The following is an 11,829-nucleotide window of genomic DNA, read 5'->3' as shown; positions in this document are numbered from 1 at the left end:
AATCGCGCAAAACTTCAGCATTCTAGTAGCCGGGCCTGAAGTTCAGCTCTAAAGCTGAAGTTTTTGTGTTGTAACTGAGCTGAAGTTTTTTTACCACCTATTAATATTACATACTAGAGCTCTGAAGTTTCCAGTTACAAAGCTGAAGTTTTTGTGTTGTAACTGGGAAGTTTTTTTACCACCTATTAATATTACATACTAGAGCTGAAGTTTTTGTGTTGTAACTGAGAAACTTAAGCTCTAGAGCAGTTTCTTTCTAGCTACAATTTCCTCTTCTTTTTATGGTTAATTATCGTGGCTGCAAGTCTAGTCGAAAGTTTCACAATATTCTGAAGGAAAACTAACTAACTTTTTATGGTTAATTATCGTGGCTGCAAGTCATGTCTTGCATTGCCACAACGTAAATAGGGCTGAAGTTTTCATGTGAATATGAGTTTATCCACAGTTAGTGGCTGCTCAAGTATCGGATATTTCCAAGTTTGATAATACGCACCAGTTATCGAAAACAAAGGAAGCAACGGAACTGGATTTGCATTCACGGCTAGTATCAGGTTTGGCTAAGAAGAAGAAAGAAGAAGAAGAAGAAGGAGGAAAAGGGGAAAGGGGATGAAGTTATTTAAAAAGTAGGTACAAATTAAAAGTTTTTAAAAAAATGGGTATAGGTTAAATGGGGACGACCAAATAGGGAGCCCCGTGCAATTTTTACAAGAAAATGTCAAAATAGCATGGGCTGACAATTTTCGAACTGGCAATTAAAAAAGGATTAGTTACCACCTATAGCAAAGGTTGATACCTTATTTAATTTAAATAAATACCCTTTAAAAAAATTATATTCCATAGCTACCTTTTGATTTTTTATAGCCAAATATCTATTTATAATCACATCCTACCTTTGAGCCATAAAATAAGCTTTGTATTATTTTTCTCTCTCATATCCCCTCAAATTTCTCCTATCCCCACCCAATATCTATTCTCCCTCTCTCTCAAAACTTCCCGATCTCATATCCTCTTTTCTTCTTCTTGTATAATTTCAACAATTGAAAGCGCAGTTTCAGGAACGCAAATAAATACTTAGCAAGAAAACAAAAATCATCGTTCTTTTTAATGATAGATCCAGTGACCATCTATCGCTTGCTTTCACAAATCCTTTCCTTCCGTCAACAATGCCGTGGACTTGCAGATGGGGCAATTGTTCTTCATAATCAACCATTTATGTATCCTGATACTGATGTTGCTTCAACGAGACGACATTAGGGTTGTTCTTGAACAAAGACGACGGAGTTGGGGGCTGAGCAACTTGAATTTTCTGTTAATATATTTCAATGTATTTCGTTGTATTTCATTGTATTGATTGTCTTTTTTTTTATTGTATTTCAATGTATCTCGTTGTATTCTATGTATTTCATTGTATTCATTGTCTTTTTTTCATTGTATTTCAATGTATCCCGCTATATTCTATGTATTTCATTGTATTCACTGTCTCGCTATATTCCACAAATGTATTCATATATTTTTTTTAATTAATATAATTTATGTATTCAGATGTATTATATAATTTCTCTGAAGATTGCTATGTTTTTAGGGTATTTTTTCGGTTGAGAATCTTTTTTATAACTGGAAATACAAAATTTGTGTGTTATAATTGAGTTTGTTGAGTTATATTAGGAGTCTATTATGTCAATTGATTCACTTTCCGTTTAAAAACAGTATAATCCCCTGTTTCACGTCGTGAATACAGTCGAATACAATAATCTGTCCAGCTGTAATCCTATGTTTCACGCCATGAATACAGTCGAATACACTCGAATACAACAACTAATTAGCTGGACTTCCCTGATTCACGCCTATTTTTGCTACTGTATTCATGAATACAGTAGCTTAAATACAACCTATACATCTTATAACAACAGAAAACGTATCTATAATCCGTAATATGGCAGATGGTATCTATAGATAGCTAATTACCACTAAAAGATAGTGCTTTATGAAAATTTCTCATTAAAAAATAACCAGTATTTGTAAAGTAATTAAAAAAATTGCCACTATTTAATGCGAAAATAAAATCTTAATATCATATGTGAAGTCTAGCATATTATGTTGTATGTTAATTTCAGCGTAGTATGCCGAGTTCAAACTTTTAGAAGTTAAATTCCAGCATATTATGTTGAAACTCCAAGAAATAATATTAAAACTCAAACAAGACACACAGTGTGTGAATTCTAGCATATTATGTTGGAGTTCCAACTTTTAGAAGTTAAATTTCAGCATATAGAGCTGGATCTCCAAGAAAAAAATACTAGAACTCAAACAAGACTGAGTCCTATATTCTAATTTCAGCTTTTGCTGGAGCTCAAAAAGAGTAAAAAAGATATGAATCGAGCCTTTACGCTCTTTTAAGTTAGATATTCTTCTCCAAATATTATTTTCGTCGGAAAAAATGGATAAATTTTTATTATTTGTGACACTAAAACTAATTTCTAATCATCAGTTGTAGGGTAATCCTGAATTTCCTCCTTAGAAAATCACAGAAATAGGAATCATAAGGGAGCTCTTTAACTTTTGGGCTTTGAAATAAGTTACCTGACTAATGGGCAATGGTCAAAGTCAAAAATTTTGCCCATTAGTAAAACTTGATAAACTTAGGATGTGTTTGGTAGGAAGAAAAATATTTTTCGGGAAATGTTTTTCAATTTTCCTATGTTTGGTTGGCTTAAATGTTTTGGAAAACATTTTCTTTATGAACTCATTTTCCTCCATTTGGAGGAAAATATTTTCCTTATCAAGAGAAGGGAAAACATTATCCAAAACTTCTTCTCAACCTTTACCACCGTCACCAACCCACCTCACCCCCTCTCTTCAAAAAAGGCTTCTTTTTTTCAAATTTCGGTTTCTGCGTAACCACCCACCCTACTACCCCTCCACCCCACCCCCTCCCGCAAAAAAAATTATTCTTTTTACCTTATTTTGTAATTTCAAATTTCTATTTTTTCGTTTTTCTGCACCACCCACCCCACCCCACCCCCTATCCCCTTACCTACCCCTTCCCCACCCCCACCCCCACCCCAAAAAAAAGTATATTCAAATTTCTATTTTTTTTCGTTTTTCTGCATCACCCCCTTCCCCTGCCCCCATCCTCCCAGAAAAAAATAATTTTTAAATATATTTTTCAGTTTTAGTTTTTTTATTTATCGGTAAATTTTACAAGTTCCAAAGTTATGAGTTCGGAGGTTTATGTGTTTGGAAGTTTACGGGATTAGAAATTATAAAGTTTACGGGTTCGGAATTTCGCGGTTTCGAAAGTTTAGCGGTTCGAAAGTTTATTAAATTTGTGGGTTCAGAAGGTTGTTGGTTTGAAAGTTTATAGCTTCATGTTTATTATATCTAAATTATTTATGAATATTCTTGAAAATCCATTTTCCTTAATTTACATACCAAACACCGGATAAATAAGATTACTACTTATTTTTCAAGAAAACATTTTCTTGAAAAATATTTTCCACGAAAAATATTTTTCGTTATACCAAATACACCCTTAGAGTTTTGCACATTAGTTAAGTGACCCGCCCTAAAGATCAAATGTTCAAGCCAACATCATTCAAGGTCATTGATGTCATCAACCCCTGTCTGATCTGTGACCATTGTTTGTTCATTAGTGTGGGCTGGGCTAACAATATCTATAATTTTACTCTTTTCTTCTTTTTGGATCTTTACAAAAAAATCGATTAAATTTATTATTTACTTTTCCTAATCGATATGCATAGATTATATACGATTATGCATATATTATATATAAACTATATAATTATATATTCGTTAATTATTTTTAGTTTAACAAGTTAGATGAACAACTATTTAGGTTAATTCTTCTTCTTTTTCTCTTCTTTAGGGATGAGTAAGAGTCGCATGATCGAGGATTTTAGTCGGAACGATAATTTATTTTTATTTAACTCGTAAAAATGTATATTAATTTTATATGCACAAGGGATGCTTTCTAGAGGAGAAAGACGCTTGGTAGAAATATTTAATGAGCAACTTTCATGTATGAGTGAAAAGAGAGTATTTTTGTTTTTCCGTTATTACTGTGGAAATTCAAATAAATTAGTTATTTAACCACAAATTAAATTTTAAAAAATGAATTAGTATATAGCTTTTCATAGATTTTTTCACTACATGATAGTTGCACTTAAATAAAATATTGACGCAATCTTCTCGTAGATTTCATACTCCATGGCAGTTACAAAATAAATACAATAATGTCAATATAATTTTCTGGTGAATCTTATATGTGGGGTATAAATGCAATACTGATAAAATCTTTCATGGATTACGACAATTATAAATAAATAAATATAATAATATCTCTATAATCTTCTCGTGGATCTTATACTCCATGACAACTATAAATACAACCACAAACTTTACCTTTGAGCATGAGTTCCATGACAACTTATGATTTTCGTTCTTTTTTCTTCTCATTTCTCGAAGAAAAACTTTGTTATTGAAAAACTTCATTAATCAGAGAAAGTCCTTATTCATGGCATATCAAACATTTTGAAGATGAATTCTGGAAAAACAGTTTTCATCACTAATATATGTATATATGACGATGAGGATGTTAGGTTGTCCTTCGATCAGAACGTTGGTAAAATTTCTAATACTGCAGTTTGAGATTTTGAACATATTATTGCTTTATAATTTGCGTTTCTATTTTCGTTAACGCACACTATAATTGTAGATTTTATAAGTCTTTATCTTGTCCCTTACAAATTTTTGAGTAATACATGATTTACTTCTTTAACTTGCACAAATTTTGTTTACATATTTTTTCTTTACAGATATTCTTTTACATATCTTATCTTGCAACTTTCGTAGCTAAGACTCTTTTGAATATCTTGTATCACTTTCTATTGAGAGGTGTATGACACAGGCTACTGATTGAGTGATAGATGTATAAGGAATATATTTTTCTTCTTTTCTTTCACATTGGCAAAATCATAAATTGGCAAAAAATTACATATCGCCGGAAAAACCATTAGGACATTCTTCAACATTCAACCCAAAAAAATAATATTTTTTTTTTCGTTCTCGCTTTTATATTTTTCTTCTTTCTCTTTCTAAAAGGGAAACTAACACAACTCTTTCATAGTTTTTCCTTAAAATCTTGACATTGAAACATTAAGATAAAATTTATTTGGGAATCAAATATAGGCTTTCATAGTTACTTTATGGATTTTCTTTCTTGTATTTTATGACTTTACTAACTTACGAAGTGCACTGTTACAGTTATGAAGTCGAGAGAAGTTGTATTGTGTGTCTCACACAACTTATATTAGTTGTGTGAGACTCCTTTTTCTCTCACAAATTTGTGGACCCCAAATCTTACACTTCTAGGTCCACAAAATCTGGGTCTACAAAATTGTGAGACAAAAAAAATGCCTCATACAATTAGTGTCAGTTGTATGAGACACAAAATAAAATTTTCCTTAAGTCGAGATTACCTAATTAGTTCTATTCATTTTTGTGTTGAATTTTGAAACTATCTCATTATTCGTAATAAGTTGGGGTTTGGGATAGATCCAAAAAGTAGGAATTATTTTTTTTTACTTATAATAATTATTTTCCCCATTTGTATTTTTTTGTTGATGACTGCCAATCTTAAATCTGTAATTTTGAAATATTTTTTTTTATTTAACTAGTACTATAATAAGAAACAAGGGATGGTATTTCATGGGACGAGATTGATTCAGTACTAATTAGGTCAAAATGGCATGGGCTGGCCTTTTATACCTTGCTATTTAAAGTTTAGTAAATTTTTGAAATCTCGTGCAAAAATAGCTAGTATATTGCCAAAAAGTAAACTTTAGAATCTTTTTTTTTTCAGGTTGAAACTTGCATCAACACCGCCATTTGCACAAAAACGAGGACGTTGGAGCTTACCTTTAACTCAAAAAGCCACTTCACGAGAAATTTTATGAGGCAATTTGTACTGAAGGAAAAACTCCAAAGAGATAAAGTGAGAAAAGTATTAGAAAATGGAGAGATTAATATCGGTGATGATGATGATGAAACTGGCAATATTACTGTTAGCCATGGACAATCTGGAGAGAAGAATGAAGATACCCAATAAAGAGAACAATCATGAAGTTGAAAATAATAATATATCAAATAAAAAATACAAACCAAGAAGAAGGGGACTTCAACAAATATCCTAGGCGAGAGGGGAACTTCATGTCAAATTCATGAAAGTTATGCCTCAACTTAATTGGTGAAGGAAGTGAATTCAATTTGCACAAGAGAGTGCAAACTTCAGACCTTGATGTTGAAGTCCATTTGTGGTAGTACAAATTTCATGCCTCGAGGTATGAAGTTTGAATTGTCATAGCCAAATTTTAGACACCTAGTCTGAAGTATGAATTTTCATAGCCAAACTTTAGAAGTTCGAACTACAACAAATGTACTTCAAACCTTGGATCTGAGCTTGAAATTAAAACAATCCACGATTTAGATACAACAATGTATACTTTTGTTCTCTCCATTATTTCTTTCTATCCCATATTGTGTTCATATTTATCTTTCTAACATAAGGAAAAAAATTCTTCCAATTTTAACATTCGTGCAATTTGGAGGATATACACTTTTGTTAGGAATCCAAAGGATCTAATTCGGACATTCTAATTGCAGTTTGGAGGATGCACTCTTTGACATTAATCTTTACTCTTGCTGAGAGAAATTCTACGTCACTCTAGATATGAACAAATGTCATAACAATTAGTTTTGTTCAACTGTAAGCTAAAAAAGCATAATTAAAGAAGCAACGACTCCTGCATATCATCCACGTAATGCACCATCTTTTGTTATCTGATTTATCGTCATTGAAGGCTTGCTTTACTAGCTTTCGCATGACACCTGCATCATTTAAATCCTAACAAGTGGTATCAGAGCGAGATTCAAGATAGGTTCATGTTGGAGGGTTTAGTTCTATCCGTAACCTATTTGATGATAATCATGATTTTTGATTGAGTTTTTCTTTTCTCAGAAGGAAATTTTAAATCTCTCATATTTGGCTAGTTCCTTTTCTTGTAGGAAAATATGTAATGACATGTCCGGTCGTTTTGAGCTCTAGCGCGTCGTTCGGCGGTTTGAGGCCATGAGCAGCTTCACTTCGGGTATTATGACACGCATGGTCAGAATTGGAATTTCGGAAGTTCAGAGTTGATTTGGAAACAAAATTCTCATTTCGGATGCCTTAAGTTGGAAGAATTGACTAAGGTTTGATTTTTGGGTAAACGGCCTCGGAATCGGGATTTTAAAAGTTCTGGCGGATTCGTATGATGATTTCGGACTGGGGCGTATGTCCGGATCGGGTTTTGGATGACTCAAGAGCATTTCGGCGCCTATTGTGGAAATTAGCATTTTTTAAAGAATTTCATAAATTTGGGTTGAAGTGCATTTTAATGCTATCGATGTCTGTTTCGGATTCCGAGTCTAGGAATAGCTCCGTATGGTGATTCTGGTAGTGGGAGCGCATTCGAAAGTGGATTCGAAGGTCCGTAGGTAATTTTGGAGTCATTTGGCGGAAGTTAGAAATTTGAAGGTTTTTGAGAAGTTTGACCGGAATTGGACTTTATGATATGGGGTCGGATTCTGATTCCGGAAGTTGGAGTAGGTCCGTAATGTCGAATGTGACCGGTGTGCAAAATTTGAGGTCAAATCGAACGTGATTTGATAGGTTTTGGCATCGAATATAGAAGTTTGAAGTTATAAAGTTCATTAAGCTTGAATTGGGTTGCAATTCGTTATTTTGATGTTGTATGATGTGATTTGAAGGCTCGACTAAGTTTGTAATGTATTTTGGGACGTGTTGGTATAATTGGTTGAGGTCCCGAGGCCCTCGGGTAGAATCCGGATGGTAAACGGATCGAGTTTGAACTTGGAAGAAAGGCTGAGGGCTGTTGTCATCTGGTGTAACCGCACCCGCGAGGTTTTGGCCGCAGGTGCGGAGGTCGCAGAAGCGACATAGGAGCCTCAGAAGCGGAGCGGGTCCCCAGGTGAAGGACCGCAGGTGCGGAGTTTTGTCCGCATCTGCGCAAGCGCAGAAGCGGAAGAAGGCGCAAAAGCGGAAGGGGTCTCGCACCTGCGAAGCCACAAGTGGCTACTGTTCCGCAGATGCGGAATGGCGCTGGGCAAAATGGTTTTAAGAGCGAGATTTGGCTCTTCTTCTCTCATTTCTCACTTGGTGGAGGCGACTTTGGAGAGCTTCAAGGAGGGATTTTCTTCAAGCAACACAAGGTAAGTGATTCCCACTTATTATAAGTTAAATACATGGGTTGTATAAGGATTTAAACATGAAAATTTGTAGAAATTTCGAGATTTGAAGAAAACCTAGAAATTTGGTAATTTTGGCCACGAATTTGAGCATGGAATTGGGAATAAATTACATATTTGAGTTCGTAATGTTAGGGGCAATGTTTATCTTCGAAAAATTTCGGAATCTGGGCACGTTGGCCCGAGGATGATTTTATCGATTTTCCGACTGGAGTTGAGAATTGTTGTAAATTGAATTGTTAAAAGTATTAGAGTATATTTTCATTGGTTTGCACATTGTTTGGATAGTTTTGGAGCGTTGGGCATCGGTTTGAGGTGTTAGAGTAGCGTTGGAGCCGGTTATGGAACTTCGTAGCAATGTAAGTCTCCTTCTAACCTTGCAAGAGGTAATTAACTCCATAGGTGAACTAAATTATTGTGTGCTTCTATTTGTGGGGGCTACGTACGCACAAGGTGACGAGAGTCTGTACGTAGCTACTAGCTATGCCTATGTCCAGGTAGTTTTAGGCTCACATCATGCCTTGTTGATATTATTATTGGTTTATGTTTATTGTTTGCCTTGAGAGGGAGCGAGATTGAGTTTGCTTATTAAATGTTTTGAAAGGAGTGAAATTGAAGAATATACGATTTAAAAGGTTTCATTTGAACTTCATAATTTCGAAAGGAATTGAGGAATATTATAATACCTTAAAAAATCTATGTGTAACCGCAACAAATGTATGTTTCGCGAGCGGGGTAATTTTCCTAAAAAGCGACATGCTGAATTTCCTTTATTTTGAAAAGAATCAAGAAAGGAATATGATTTTAATGTTAAATCTATATTTGACCGAGTCGCAAGTATGATTCGCGAGCGGGGTGATTCCTTAAATTTATATTTGACCGCATCGCACGTATGATTCGCGAGTGAGGTATTTCCTTCTACTACTCTTATGGGATCGGTCCGTTCGCCTNATTTATGTACCACACTCTCATGGGAGTGGTCCGTTCGCCTCGGCAGGTTAATAGATGTATCTATGGTTCGCGTCGTTCGACCCTCGGCAGTGCACAATTTACTTTTATGTTGGATCGGGCCGTACGCCTTGGCATTTCCTATATATATATATATATTATATATCGTGCATAATATTTGACAAGAAGCTAGTATATCTGAGGGGTTTTTCCTGATTTGAAGTATGACAACCTCTTGATGAAATTCACTAAATAAATATATGCTCCGGTTAAGGAAGGAACTTGCTAGTTGAGAGCTTGAGTGAATTGTAAAGAGGGGAATTGTGCCACGTATTTTGTACTTGAGTATTTCATACATTTACTCTGCTTCATATTTATTCACCGCTTTATTGTACTTGATATTGTTGGACCACTAGTAAGTGTCGAAGTCGACCCCTCGTTACTACTTCTTCGAGGTTAGATGGGATACTTATTGGGTACACGTTGTTTTCGTACTCATACTACACTTGCTGTACATTTTTTTGTACAGGCATATATGCATCTAGTGGCCTTGTGGACGCACCGACGTGGTCGACAAGGAGACTTAGGTGAGTAGCGTTGGAGCCGGTTATGGAACTTCGTAGCGATGTAAGTCTCCTTCTAACCTTGCAAGAGGTAATTAACTCCATAGGTGAACTAAATTATTGTGTGTTTCTATTTGTGGGGGCTACGTACGCACAAGGTGACGAGAGTCTGTACGTAGCTACTAGCTATGCCTATGTCCGGGTAGTTTTAGGCTCACATCATGCCTTGTTGATATTGTTATTGGTTTATGTTTATTGTTTGCCTTGAGAGGGAGCGAGATTGAGTTTGCTTATTAAATGTTTTGAAAGGAGTGAAATTGAGGAATATAAGATTTAAAAGGTTTCATTTGAACTTCGTAATTTCGAAAGGAATTGAGGAATACCTTAAAAGATCTATGTGTAACCGCAACAAATGTATGTTTCGCGAGCGGGGTAATTTCCCTAAAAAGCGACAAGCTGAATTTCCTTTATTTTGAAAAGAATCAAGAAAGGAATATGATTTTAATGTTAAATCTATATTTGACCGAGTCGCAAGTATGATTCGCGAGCGGGGTGATTCCTTAAATTTATATTTGACCGCATCGCACGTATGATTCGCGAGTGGGGTATTTCCTACTACTCTTATGGGATCGGTCCATTCGCCTCGGCAGGATTTATGTACCACACTCTCATGGGAGCGGGCCGTTCGCCTCGGCAGGTTAATAGATGCATCTATGGTTCGCGTCGTTCGACCCTCGGCAGTGCACAATTTACTTTTATGTTGGATCGGGCCGTACGCCTTGGCATTTCCTATATATATATATATATATATATATATATATATATATCGTGCATAATATTTGACAAGAAGCTAGTATATCTGAGGGGTTTTTCCTGATTTGAAGTATGACAACCTCTTGATGAAATTCATACTCCATGGCAGTTACAAAATAAATACAGTAATGTAATATGATTTTTTGGTGAATCTTATATTTGGAGTATAAAAGCAATACTGGTAATCTTTGCATAGATTATGACAGTTATAAATAAATAAATATAATAATATCTACATAATCACCACAAACTTTACCTTTGAATATGAGCTCCATGACTACTTATGATTTTCGTTCTTTCTTCTTCTCATTTCTCAATGAAAAACTTTATTGTTGAAAAACTTCATTAATCATAGAAAGTCCTTATTCATGGCAATATCAAACATTTTGAAGATGAATTCTGGAGAAACAGTTTTCATCATTAATATATATATATATATATATATATATATATATATATATATATATATATATATNTATTTCATACATTTACTCTGCTTCATATTTATTCACCGCTTTACTGTACTTGATATTGTTGGACCACTAGTAAGTGTCGAAGTCGATCCCTCGTCATTACTTCTTCGAGGTTAGACGGGATACTTATTGGGTACACGTTGTTTTCGTACTCATACTACACTTGCTGTACATTTTTTTGTACATGCATATATGCATTTAGTGGCCTTGTGGATGCACTGGCGTGGTAGACAAGGGGACTTAGGTGAGTAGCGTTGGAGCCGGTTATGGAACTTTGTAACGATGTAAGTCTCCTTCTAACCTTGCAAGAGGTAATTAACTCCATAGGTGAACCAAATTATGGTGTGCTTCTATTTGTGGGGGCTACGTACGCACAAGGTGACGAGAGTCTGTACGTAGCTACTAGCAATGCCTATGTCCGGGTAGTTTTAGGCTCACATCATGCCTTGTTGATATTGTTATTGGTTTATGTTTATTGTTTGCCTTGAGAGGGAGCGAGATTGAGTTTGCTTATTAAATGTTTTGAAAGGAGTGAAATTGAGGAATATAAGATTTAAAAGGTTTCATTTGAACTTCGTAATTTCGAAAGGAATTGAGGAATATTATAATACCTTAAAAAATCTATGTGTAACCGCAACAAATGTATGTTTCGCGAGCGGGTAATTTCCCTAAAAAGCGACAAGCTGAATTTCCTTTATTTTGTAAAA

The sequence above is a fragment of the Nicotiana attenuata genome, unplaced genomic scaffold (assembly GCF_001879085.1).
Source record: "Nicotiana attenuata strain UT unplaced genomic scaffold, NIATTr2, whole genome shotgun sequence".
Lineage (NCBI taxonomy): Eukaryota > Viridiplantae > Streptophyta > Magnoliopsida > Solanales > Solanaceae > Nicotiana > Nicotiana attenuata.
Note: the sequence above shows the minus strand (reverse complement) of the source record.